The sequence below is a fragment of the Haliotis cracherodii genome, unplaced genomic scaffold (genome assembly GCF_022045235.1).
Source record: "Haliotis cracherodii isolate W230 unplaced genomic scaffold, xgHalCrac1.p SCAF_24, whole genome shotgun sequence".
Classification (NCBI taxonomy): domain Eukaryota; kingdom Metazoa; phylum Mollusca; class Gastropoda; order Lepetellida; family Haliotidae; genus Haliotis; species Haliotis cracherodii.
In genome coordinates, this window is record NW_027266280.1 from 10,349,025 (window position 1) to 10,363,363 (window position 14,339).

Here is a 14,339-nt window from a genome sequence, read left to right on the forward strand (position 1 = left end):
CCCTACAGCAGCTTACAGAGCCAGTCAGTTGCACAGTAACAGAGTTCCTGTTGTTAGAATAGATTGTTGTTTGAATTTTAGTTGTTTCAGGTGAAGCTTATATGTGTTTCAGAATGAGGTGAGGTTGATGTCAAGGTATCTAATCAAATGTCTATATTGGGCAACATACTATATAGTGTTCAGACCTGTGAAGATCCGGAGTAGAATAGGTCTTCAGCAACCCATGCTTGTCGTAAGAGGTGACTATGCTTGTCATAAGAGGCCACTAACAGTATCGGGTGGTCAGACTCGCTGACTTGGTTGATACATATCATTGTATCCCAATTGGAAGGATTGATGCTCATGATATCAATCACTGGATTGTCTGGTCCAGACTCGAGTATTTACAGATCGCCGTCATATAGCTGGAATATTGCTGAGTGCGCCGTAAAACAACAAACAACATATAGTGTTCAGCATGTTCACCACAGTACATTCAGTGAAGTCTTTTGTTAAAAATTATGAAATTTATTTTGTTTTGTTTCACATATTTATCTTCCCATTCATTCCATGTATTCCCTTCCTCACATTATATTCCCCTGTTACCATGGTTACTGACGTATGCCACCACACTGAATATCCCAGATATTGTATTTTGAGTTGCAAAATTTTGATGTACCATAAGGACAGGCCAATTTAATTATTTATTTTTAAGTGTTTGATCCCCAAGTTACCCGAACGTAGCAGGAATTTAAAAAACGTAACTTTTTAAAATTTTAAAAGTGTAAAACAAAATAAATCTCTTCCTTGTGCCAGAGATCATATACCAATATGGTATATGGTCTCTGTTTGTGCTCACTGATCGAGAGAAAATAATTAAGTGGTCTGGCCTAACAAATGTTGTTTTGTTCTTTGTTCAAAGTTTGCTGTAAGTTAGAATATCTAGATATTGTTTATGCATTGGTTGGGATATTGTTTGTTATTTACATTGTTCACTGTTACTGCATTATAGTTGTAGCTGGATACAGGTGTCGGGTGTCACGATACAGTGGGGTCAGGATACAATACGTATCCTGATACTATTGGTGCGACATGATACGAATCCTGATACAGTTCTTTTTGCAGGTGTTTCACAACCCTGAATCAGATGTTTTTGATTTTCAGAGATTGAAGACGGGATATTGTAGGACAGAGACATATAGGTAGAGGGTAGTGTGAATGTTATGCTGTTTATAGCCAAAGGGTAATAATATCTGCATAGAATAGAGTCTGATTAGAATCTGCATAAGCTGATTGTTGGACAGTTTCTGTTAGTATTGACTTGTTTTACACCAATATAACTTGCAATGTAATATATTTTATGTATCTACTTTGCAGTCCATTGTGATGTCATTGGTTACCATGACATCACAATCAAATGACATCACTAATGGCTCTGCTACTGAAGCTGTTAGCAGTCCTTTTTACACTTAAGACACTGCTTATTACAGTCTACAAACTGAAAAGGTTGGAGAATGATGTTGGATGATAAATAAAATCTTGCCCTCGTGTCTTTTGATACCAAACATTTCAACACTAGTTGATAAAAGTGGAAAAAATTCTCGGCCAGCCTTGGAGTTTTCCCACTCTTATCAACTTATGTATTGGATTGTTGTCCTTGTATCGGGATACAATGTTGTATAACTGTATTGTTACACCTCTTGTATTTACACATGCTGTACATGAGACACACGAGGTGCACATGCTCACAAAACCACCAGTAGGAACTGTCCATTTCATATTCTGGGATGGGGCCTGTGATTTTGTCTGCAGATTAAATATTCTTTCAGCTACAGCTGAAAAACAAGATATATTTTTTTATAAGGTATGAGCCTGAATAATTCTTTAAGAAAGCCACCTTGCAACTATGTAATTTTTGTGGCGGACAAGTTCTTGTTTTATTTAACAGTCTAAAGCATACTTATATTTTTCTAGAATTTTCTAGGACAATTAATTTTTTGTGATAAAATCCCAGGTCAACTCAGAATATCAAATGTTCGGTCCTCATATGTGTCAGAATTTCTAGAGAAAGACAGGTGACTAAAGCAATATTATGAGTCATTCGTTTAGTACTTGTGATTCTATTGACACACTATCAGTCATCAATGCAATACTTTAGGTTATACACTTGAGTTCTTCGTTATCCTATCAGTATCCATATTGTACTTAGACCACCATACCATACAAGAATATTGTTTGGTCACAATTAATTAGTTATTAGATTCATCCAAATTTTTATAATATGTGAAGCTGGAGGATTTTTATTTTCTAAGTTTAAGAAAATTAAAACCCTGTTCCAAGGCATCTGTGTACATTAATCATGTATGACTATGTATCTGGTGGAGTTTATCATGTAGTGAATAAGAGTACATAGTCTGTTGGTACTTGGTGACCATGGAATGGTGGGCAGGAATGAAGATCTAATATTTAATTATTATGACCTTATTGAGATGTATTATTGTTATAACACATTCGCTGAAAGAAAAATGACTTTTTCAATAATTTTTTTGAAGGTAAAAAATGGGGCCAGGAGAAATGGGGAAAGAAACAAGTTTAGAGTTACCTCCCTTTCTTTATAGACACTGATCAGTCGAGATTCATCATAATTGATTTCGTATTTTAAATAATTTTTTTATGTTGATAGCGATAGCAAATTAATTATTTCTTTAAACGTTTTAATTATTTCTGGTCAGCATAATTTAAAAAAAAAACACTTTTAAATTTTTTTAATTATTCACATTTAGATTTTTTAGAGTTAGCGGATTCGGAAATCAAGTTTAAAAAATAGTCTTGCATTATGTGAGTTTCCTAATCCTGCTAGTGTGAATAACAACTGTATGAGTAACTGAAAAGACGATCCATACACATATTTTCTGATCAATGAGGAGACGAACTATGCTTCACTGCCAAACATAAATCCACAACTGCGCCTTGTATATATTCCACACGTCTTTTAGCCAATGATGATATTCTTCAGTGACACTTACATCTTGCATGCCAAAATTTGTTTGTAACCATTTTATTTTTGTATATCTTCATATTTCTTTGATTTGTTTATAAAACACCTGTTCTATGCAACCTTTTGCTCAATTCCTTACATTCAAATAATATTTTTTAACGGAATGAAATGTTTTTTCATTGTCATTCTTGCAATATGTTCATTTTTAAAAAAAAATTGTTCAAATTAGGTACAATATTTGAATATGTTTAAGTTTATATGCATGTTTAATGTTTAATGTTTGTCAGTTTTCTGCTTGTCACTACACATGCATTTACCAGTAATATTTTTTATACCGTAGTGCCAATTCATTGTATGTTTGTAATATATACTGTAGGCCAGGGTTATATCATGTGTATTTGGGTGAACCTTCCAAAATTTTTGTATAAGAAACACTATGAAAATACAATTAAGACAATTTTAATATAATTTTATTTGTACTGTATGAAAATTGTGCTGTGATGTAATCTGTTTCCAATCAAAATTATGCGAAGATCTGGGGGAGAATAGGTCTTCAGCAACCCATGCTTGTCATAAGAGGTGACTAACGGGACCTGGTGGTCAGGCTCGCTGACATGGTTGATGCATGTCAGTGTATCCCAATTTTGTGGATCGATGCTCATGTTATCAATCACTGGATTGTCTGGTCCAGATTCGATTATTTACAGACCGCCGTCATGTAGCTGGACTATTGCTGAGTGCTGCATTAAATAACAAACAAAGTCAAAACTACAGTGTGTGGCTGGTATTGATCAATGGACCTTTAAAACATAAGCAACATATAAAAAAGCAAAATGTCACCAATTTTTAATGTCATGTAAGCCGTGCTATTTTGTTCAAAACAAAATTTGGTACAAAACGTATGTTTTGTTTTTCAAAATGTTTTAAATTTTGACCTTTGTTGACCTTTACAGATTGGACTATGATCGTATATTCTCTAAAAAAACCATGTTTGGCTCTGCCACATCTCAGATATTGCCAGTTTGAGGAATCTGAACATTGGCATGTATGTGTCTTCTTATGATGTCATAGTTTGTTGAGGTTATTAGGATTTACTGTGTACTTTGTGAAACAATAGGAACATCTGTGGAAGGTTAATTGGGCCATCCATGTTTTTTATGTTTCTCATCTCCAACGTAACGGGATAGGTGGTCAGGCTCGCTGACTTGGTTGATGCATGTCATCGCATCCCAATTGTGTGGATTGTTGCTCATGTTATCAATCACTGGATTGTCTGGTCCAGACTCAATTATTTACCGACTGCCGTCATATAGCTGGAATATTGTTGAGTGCGGCGTTAAGCAAACAAACAAACAAAAACATCTCCAACCAAGTTGTGTGTGGGCTAAAACAAATGAATATAAACTAAAAAAGAAATGTTTTTCACAAATTGTGTACCATATTTACACTTGGTAGAGTCTTTAAATTACTGCTTCCTTTCGGGCTTTCTTCCCACATTAGCTGACAAGCCGTGATATAACTGGAATACTGTTAAAAGTGGAGTTAAACCCAACTCACTCACTCACTCTTTAAATTAATTTATGCTGCAGATCAGCCAATTTGCTTTGAAATATTTTAAAAAATAAATATAGCTGAAGAAAGATGCAGCTGACCTTTTTTTTGTGAGTGAGGAAATAGGAGTACATTTTTCTATCACATCGTGGAATAAATTGTCACAGCAGCAGGGAAAATTGAGATCATATTTTAAAAAAATGTTTCACATTGGAAAGAAAATTAAGAGCTGAAGGAGATGAGAAACTCCAAAGAAAATATGGACAGCCCGAGGCTCAGACTTGAACCTTGTGTAAAGTGAACCTTGTGTAAATGAAACTGTTATACCTTGCAATAATGTTCCAAAATGGCACACTCATTCTTGCAGATTCAAAAACATTATGGGAATTAAGTTGATCTTTTCTTGAAGTTGAACTTTTATGACGATGCTGACTTTGTTGACAGCTGTTGACTACATTTTTATTGGATGTGCTACAGTGCTTTGACACTATTTATGTCATTTTAGAGCATTAATGGAAAATTGCAGAAGTATACAGAGAAATAGGACTTATGTATTCACAGTGTTTCATTATTTATTTTGGGAGAATGGCAATATATTTTATTACATGTATGCACTGATAGTGGATATTGCATTTTATTTCCAATAGGGTGATAATTAACCAGTTATTAAAAATAGTATGTGTACCTGTGCAAATATCACATCACACGCACCAGTGTATTGCTAACATCATCTGGACGTCATTGACGTCATTTGAGTCTTATTGTCGGAAGACAACACAATAGAAATGACATCATACCTGAAGATTGTTGAGGTCATTCGACAATTGTGGTTTTAAGAGATGGTGGTCGTGATCTATGCAGTTTTCTAAAGGGAACTCAAGAAGGTTAAGAAAAAAGGGGTAACAAAGAAATTATTACACTCGCCTGTATGTCATTCGATTTTATGAAATCGTGTAAGAATTCATGTATTGCCTTCGATGACGCTCATGAAGTACAAGACTTCTGACGCTTGTTTCCTAAAAGCAGTATGACACATGCTCGTATAATAATCCCTATATAATGTCTTGTTAAGTAAGGGTGCAGCAAGTACAGTATGTTTATTTGCTATTACATGGGCATGGAGGGCAGATCAAGTGTCCAGGCTAGTCACAGAGAATAACAGGGAATTCGATGGTCACAATCATCACTTAAAGTGGACAGTATTTGAAACAAAATAAAATGATTTGATTCTTCTCTGATTTTCTATGGCAAGTTCCTATCATGATGTGAGGGGCAGTGGGGTCGCCTGGTGGTGAAAGCATTCACTGTTAATGCTGAAAGGGTTCCAAAGCCCATTTCTGGTGTCACTGTAGGAATGGCGAAGTACACAGCCTCTCTAACAGAGATATGGCTCATATAGTGTATTGTGATACAGAGACTTATCTAGATCTGCTCAGGGCCAAGTATTCAGCCCAAAAACATTCCAAATCTATCTTAGTCAAATATTGTCATGGCTTTGTATTTCACTGATAACAGGACCAATAAAAAGGAAGGGGCTTTTAAGCTTACTTTTACGTTATTGTATTGAATGCACTGTTAAAATACCTTTGACCTTCAGTTAATAAGTCCTGATTTTGAACAAAATAATGTTTATTCCCCAGTTTGCCTGCTAAGGTAGGTATTCAGATGCCCTTTGAGCAACCAATTAGTGGATGATAAACAGCGCCTAAATGGACTTTATTATTATAATTATTTATTTGATATGCAGACTCAATTACTTACAGACCGCACCCGTGAAGATCCGGGGTAGAATAGGTTTTTAACTCATGCTTGCCATAAAAGGCGACTATGCTTGTCGTAAAAGGTGACTAACGGGAATAGGCTCCCTGACTTGGTTGATACATGTCATCGATCCCAATTGCATGGATCAATACTCATAATGTCAATCACTGGATTGTCTGGTCCAGACTGGATTATTTACAGACCGCCGTCATATAGCTGGAATATTGCTGAGTGCGGCGTTAAACAACAAACAAACAAACCAACGACTTACAGACTGCCCGATATGTCCCGCCTTCAGACTGATTCAGTCCCTCAACAATTGCTGCCTTCCCAGTCCATGTTGTTGGGCCACGGTGGTGAGGTGTGATATTTGTGGCAGGCCACAGTGACCAGTAGTGACCAGTAGTGACCAGTAGTGACCAGTGTTCTACTTACACAGGACATCTATTATTACAATGTAGTTTTATTTACCAGTCTACAAGAATGGTGATGTTATATTTGTTATTGAGCAGTTTTTGATGTAGCACACCGTCTTCCACAATAAAAGTTATTCACCATGATGAGTTGTCTTGTGATTGGTTGTGTGAGTTTAGGGGCTGTGGGGTAGCCTAGTGGTTAAAGCGTTCGCTCGTCACACTGAAGACCAGGGTTCGATTCCCCACATGGGCATAATTTGTGAAGCCCATTTCTGGTGTCAGCTTCCACGATATTGTTGGAATATTGCTAAAAGCGGCGTAAACCATACTCACTCACTCACTCACTCACTTGTGTCATTTTAAGCAGCTTCTAACAGTGAGTGAATGAGTATGGTTTTACGCAGCTTTTAGCAATATTCCAGCATTATCACGGCACGGGACAACAGAAATTGGCTTCACACATTGTACCCATGTGGGGAATTGAACCCGGTTCTGGGGGCACGGGTGGGCCAGTCATCTAAGGTGCCGCGATTCGCTGTGCAGAGTTGCGTCCCTTGGGCACGCCAGAAACCTATGATTGTGGGTCGAATCCCGGTTCGCCCCGATTATCTTTCTAGGTTTGTCAGCACCATACCCGTGCTCGTTGGTTTCACCGAAGTGGTAAACGTCTGAGACTTGCATCACTTCGGGCTTTCCTCCCACATTAAGCTGATATAACTGGAATACTGTTAAAAGCGGCATTAAACCCAACTAACTCACTCACTCACTCACTGAACCCGTTCTTCAGTGTGACTAGCGAAAGCTTTAACCACTAGGCTACCCCATCTTCCAACAGTATTTCGGTTATAGCACTGTCAGTTGGCACTGTCAGCTGGGAAGAAAGCTTGAAGTTGATGCAGATCGTTTACCATTTTGATGACACCCTAGAGTTCAGACATGGTGCCGACAAAAGATCTAACATTAATTTACAGTTGAAGGGTCTTGGGGGTGTTGACTGCCTCTGGTCTATTGGATAGAGCATCTGCCCGAGAGGAAGGTTGGTGGATCGATCTGGCGGCATCATACCAAAAGAAGTAGAGATGGTACTTATTGTTACCCTGTCTTGCGCTCTGCAATAAGGAGTTAGAACAAGGACTGGTTTGTTTGAGTCCGTTAACTGTTTCAGAGAAGACTGTGGGTATACATGTTAAACTGCAGCATGGTATCTCAGTTGGCTTGCCCTATATGACCAGCATTCATCCGGGCTCACGCACGCACGCACGCACGCACGCACGCACGCAGAGAGACGGAGACAGAGAGGCACATACAGAGAGGGAGGTAGAGAGATTACCAGGACATTTCAATCTTTATTTGTTTGATGGTTTTTTATATTATAAAAAATGTCACCTGAGTTGGGGCGGTCTCAAAACATTGCTGTTATTGTACTTTTTTTAGATATACTTTGACGGGCGTAGCAATTAAGATATGTACAGTAAACTACGTTTATAACGAACACGCTTATAACTGACGTATATAACGAATTTATTTTTTAGTCCCAGCCATATGTTGTATACATGCTGTATATATGCTTATAACGAACTACGGTTATTACGAACTAAAATTAGTGATCCCTTTGAGTTTGTTATAACCGTAGTTTAATGTACTGCGTTATATTTGCTTGGGAAAATGATATGAATACTTAAAAGCTATGAAACGGGATGAGTATTTGAATGTTCGTATTTTTTAGTCAAGTATTTGTTCTACAGATGATTTGACTGACACTGTCTGCTTTGCGTACGTAAGACAACGTGACCGTGTGGGACCCGACAGGTTTCTTATTCAGGCGAACTTCCTCCATAAGTTGAACTTTCGTTTCAGATGGACTGAAGTCGACAATACAAGATGTCCGATATTTCTCCATGGTCGCCTTCAGACTACTCATGGTTGGCGCGACAGTATCTGCTTCCCGGACGTTAGCGATATCCATGACAACGACACCAGAATTGTTTAGATTGGGCAGTTGCTGATGTTTTAACTGGTCTATGAACACATCACCATTCATTTCCTCATGACATCACCAGTTTACTTTTTCGTCTCGAAAATTAGCTCACATCCATCATTAAACCCCAGATCACAGGTTCCGGCGTGCAAAACAAGGACACGATTACTTTTATCTGATGTTGCCATGGGTGCCTTTCCTCCATCTGACGGAAGCCACATGTAGTCAGTGGGATCGGAAGTTACTCGATCAGTCTGTCAGTATTTTAGTCGAAACGGTACTGAAATGGCGGTCATCTTGATAAAAGTGGCGTCCATCTTGAATTTTCAGGTGGCTATCGAGCTTTTTCAAATAAGCGGTCACAGAGAAGGATGCACGCCAATTTCTCTACTTGTATCACAATGTGAATAATTCTTCAGCCATCTGCTGGGCTACATACAGTAGCTGAAGATTGGCTTTAGTCCACAGCAGTGGGGTAGCCTAGTAGTTTAAGTGTTCGCTCGTCACGTTGAAGGCCCGGGTTCGATTCTCCACATGGGTACAATGTGTGAAGCCCATTTCTGCTGTCCGCCTCCGTGTTATTGCTGGAATATTGCTAAAAGCAGCGTAAAATCCAACTCACTCACCTACTTGGCAATTACGTTTACTCCTCACAAAGCCCGATCATTGCATCCTTTCCGAGCGTACTGGGGGCGACAATAAAAACACACACACCAAATATAATAAACGCCTCGAGATTGGCCTGATAGTTTGAAACACATGAAGTCATCATGATGTCTGTAGGGAGTCGATGGTGTACAATTACTGTAGTGAGTTATGTGGCATGCCTAATGTGATAACAGCCATTATGAACTGCAAGTGATGCTATCTTCCTACAGCGTGTTGTCAGTGTGTAAGGACTGATTGACGGCTGCAGATGACGAGATGACAGGAGCATCATCAACTTTGGTCCCATACGACAATGTCAGTTGATGGTTAGATTGATTTGTCTTTGTTAGGTTTCGAAATTACAACAGCTGTCCTATAACTCTTCAAAGTGGCATAAAACACCCTTTTCCACTACAGTGGTTAAAACGTGCACTGGGGGAATGGGTGGCCCAGTCGTCTAAGGCGCCGCGATTCCCTGTGAAGAGTTGCGTCCCTTGGGAACGCCAGAAACCTATGATTGTGGGTTCGAATCCCGGTTTGCCCCGATTATGTTTCTAGGTTTGTCAGCACCCTACCCGTGCTCGTGGGTTTCACCGAAGTGGTAAACGTCTGAGACCTGCATCACTTCGGGCTTTCCTCCCACATTAAGCTGACACGCCGTGATATAACTGGAATACTGTTAAAAACGGCATTAAACCCAACTCACTCACTCACTGAAACGTGCACTTACCAAAGAGAAGACTGATTTCGATTCACTTCACTGGTTCTATGGTCCCATGAAGATCCGGGTTAGAATAATCTTCAGCAACCCATGCTTGTAAAAGGCGACTATGCTTGTCCGGCACCGGTTGGTCAGGCTCGCTGACATGGTAGATGCATGTCATCGCATCCCAATTGCGTAGATCATTGCTCACGATGTCAATCACTGGATTGTCTGGTCCAAAGTCGATTATTTACAGACCATCGTCATATAGCTGGAATATTGCTGAGTGTTTGTTTCCTATGTAACTGAAAACTGAAAGAACTGTTGTTACGTTTATGTCTATTTATGCATGGGAGTTAACGGACTATAAAAGTTCAGTGGAAACTGTACGTATTTGGTCAGTTAACTCCCTTGCCTGGGGAAGATGATTTAAGCATCACCCTCTCCTGCAACAGGTTGTGAAAAGAAATCTGTGGCTAGGAAATTCTGTGCGCCCAAAAAATGGTTCAATGAAGACTGGGGTAAGAATTGAATTTGCAACCACATGAGTGAGTGAATGAGCGAGTTGGGTTTAACGCCGCTTTTAACAGTATTCCAGTTATATCGCGGCGTAATGTGGGAGGAAAGCACGAAGTGACGCAGGTCTCAGACGTTTACCACTTCGGTGAAACCAACAAGCACGGCTATGGTGCTGCCAAACCTAGAAACATAATCGGGGCGAACCGGGATTGGAACCCATAATCATAGGTTTCTGGCGTGCCCAAGGGACGCAACTCTGCACAGCGAATCGCGGCGCCTTAGACGACTGTCCACCCGTGCCCCCTGCAACCACATGAACACTACCATGTTTGAAATTTTGTAAATATGAGCAAATTAATTGATTTTCAAAGATAAGATGTCTAAGATACCAAATATCAGCAAATGTGTATTGTGTGAAAAAATATATGTTTTTTATGTTAAAAAGTTTTAAATCAAATAATATTTGATTAAATACAACCATGTAGAGTTATTCTTTGAAAGCTGACTAAGCGCCATTACAATTCGTTATTCATATAATATCGCTATCTTAAGATATTTTCAATTGAAAATCAAACATGATAACATCAACTGAGTGATATAGTTTCTTTTGCTCCTCAGTATAGTAACGTGATACGATTGTCTGAGACCGGCTACCTCTTTAACCACGCGTCTTCTGTTAAGCAAGTTTATCTAAGTCGTTACTCATAAGGCTATTAGCAAGAGCCCGAGAACTCAATCAACGACACCTGACTCTTTACAAAATACACTGACTGTCATCGCTGGAACTCGGGGTTCGATCCCCGGCCGCGTCATACCAAAAGACGTTAAAAGATGGTACCCTGTTACCCTGTCTGGCGCTCGGAATTAAGGGGCTAAAACTGGTTGGCTCGGAGTCAGTATACTGTGTCTGAGTGGGGTATTCATGTTAAACTGCTGCATGGTATCTCAGTGAGCTAGCACTATAAATCGGCATCAGTCCGGACTAGTACAAGCAGCCACACACACACACACACGTGCATGCACGTCGCTATATAAGTGAAATAATCCTGGACGCGACGTTAAACCCAATTTCACCTCACCTCAACTTAGATTATCTGTAACGAATTGGCAGCTTACTGACCTGCATTCTGCAATGCAAATATTAAGCTCATGCATTAATTCTAAGCATGCACATTTCTGAATATCATATCGCTAACTTAAGTTATTTGAAACAGAAAATCAAACAAAGGATAGAATCAACAAAGAGGCATAGTTTCTTTTGCTCCTCAGTATATTAACGTTACGTCTGAGACCGACTACCGCGCGTCTTCTGTTAAGCAAGTTTATCTAAGTCGTTACTCATAAGGCTATTAGCAAGAGCCTGAGAACTCAATCAACGACACCTGACTCTTTACAAAATACACTGACTGTCATCGCTGGAACTATAACAGGCCAAGACAAACACAGAGCACTATTTCACGCGCGCTGCACGTGCCGGATCCAATCGGTTGCTCTCTTCCATTTGCTCGGCAGACGACATCAATTTAAGAACTTGAGCAAACATCACCGACAGGCTATTCTCGCGGGACATATGACCATTTGATTGGCTGACACGACGGATAAGTGGCCTCGATTACAATATGATGGGTGTCAATGCCACTGTAAATCACAGTCTGCGGTATTCGTGAAGCCGATTTGGTGATATGATCTGAGCGCGATCTCTGTCCACCATCAAATATTCCAGGGAGACATCACGTGCCACGACGGATACAGCAGAGCTGCGGTAGGTACCGTTTCATCATCTTGCCTTACAGAGAGACCTTAGTGGAAATCTTAAACATATTTCATCAATTTATGGAAACATCAGAGCGGCGGGGTAGCCTCGTGGTTAGAGCATTCGCTTGTCACGCGAAAGACCCGGGTTCGATTCCCCACATTGGTACAATGTGAGAGGACCATTTCTGATGTCCCGGCTTGAATGTTGCAAAAAGCGGTGTAAAACCATACTCACTCACTGTTTAAAAAGTCAAAAGCGGCACGGGTGACCCAATTCGCTGTGCAGAGTTGTGTCCCTTAGGCATACTGCAAACCTATGTTCGTGAGTTCGAATCCTATATTCGTTTTTGGCACCGTTCCACACAGTGATCTAACGCTTTGACTATCGTAAGTTACGATGTAGCCTTTTACTGGACGTTTGAACGAGGCTCTGGTTCTGTGGGTCAACCTCTGTGGGCAGCTCAGCCAAATTCCATGTACAGTTAAGTCACATTTTGGTGCGTTCGGGTCCAGTTGATTAAATTCACGCGAAACGTTGGGAATTACGACAACGATTGATGTTGTGAACCCTGATGTACAATGACATGTCATCGATCCCAATTGCGTGGATCGATGCTCATGATATCAATCACTGGATTGTCTGGTCCAGACCGCCGTCATATAGCTGTAATATTGCTGAGTGCGGCGTAAGACAACAAACTAACCAACCAACACCGACCAAATCAATTGCAGATATTAGACCTCATTACAGTCACGTTACAGTTATTTACCGCTTCATCATCACAAAATCTCATATCCTTCCGCGACCATGTTTATTTAGCGATAAGGGTTTTACTCGCTTGTGGGAGCCAATATTTTGAAGTGTGTCCTCTTTTGGAATTGCAGACATGGACAGTGGCTCGCTTCCTATTGCGATGTTGAAGGGTGAATCAAAGTCCCACAAACCCGCTTATCTAAATGTTTTATGATTTTCACGTGCAGGCTTTGACAAATGATATATCGTACAGTATAATCTTTAAATCTTGTTTTGTGACCAGGAAAAAAATGACTATTTTGGTACGACAGCTTGTCACTTTCACCTGCTCTTTATTCTTGTATCGCATTTGTAAACACGCAGCAATGTGGTCAACTTCGCGACCGTAAAAGTCCAGTTTTCGCCCTTGCCGGACTAGGCTGGAATTTCCGGGCTCTATCGTAGCGCCACCAGTGGCTATTACGAGTTATGTCCCTTCCATGTCCCCCCTATTGACCAATCAGATTCCACCTCTCATGTCACTTGCATTTGCTTCAAACAAAATGGCGGCGCCGAGTCCAGCACGATCTGATCGATAATCAAGATCTATAATTTGATGAAACGGGTCTTACATCGCGAAGTGCATCAAATCACGTGAGCACCTTGATTAAAAACATGAAGAGATTTGGAAAATATCTGTTGGCAACGGGTTGGCGGTGCACATGCTTTGCAAATCTTGCAATCGGCCGAAATCTGCACGAAAGTTTACGAACCGGATTTCGATTTCGTTGGACTTTGATTGGACTATGCATAGACTCGTTAGTCCAGCCAAAATGTAACTCCATAATACCAGCCTAGATCGGCAAGGTTGGAAACTGGACTTTTATAGTCAGTTAACTCTCTTGCCTCGGGAAGATGGGTGGTGACCCTTGGTCTTCCACTACGTGGTCGGTCATCTTTAGTGTTGGTGGTCTGGTACCATTGCTGGAGCCTGTATATTGTCCTTACGTGGACTTGAAATGCATTGGCTACTCGCCGGGCGGTTTTTCCAGCTTGCAATCAAAAGGACTTGCAATCAAAAGGGCTTGGTGTCGCTGATTTCTTGCCAATCTTGGCATGTGGTAGCAATTCAATAACGAATGAATGTTATCCGATCTGGGTGGATTTTTTTATAAGGCAAGAAATGGGGGAACGCATGTGCATTTCAATTTGCACAGAACTCACGTGCATCGGGTTACCATGGCCGTTGCCGTGATGCGTTTGGGCGATCGGTTTTATTGTCATCTGCTTCGTTTTTT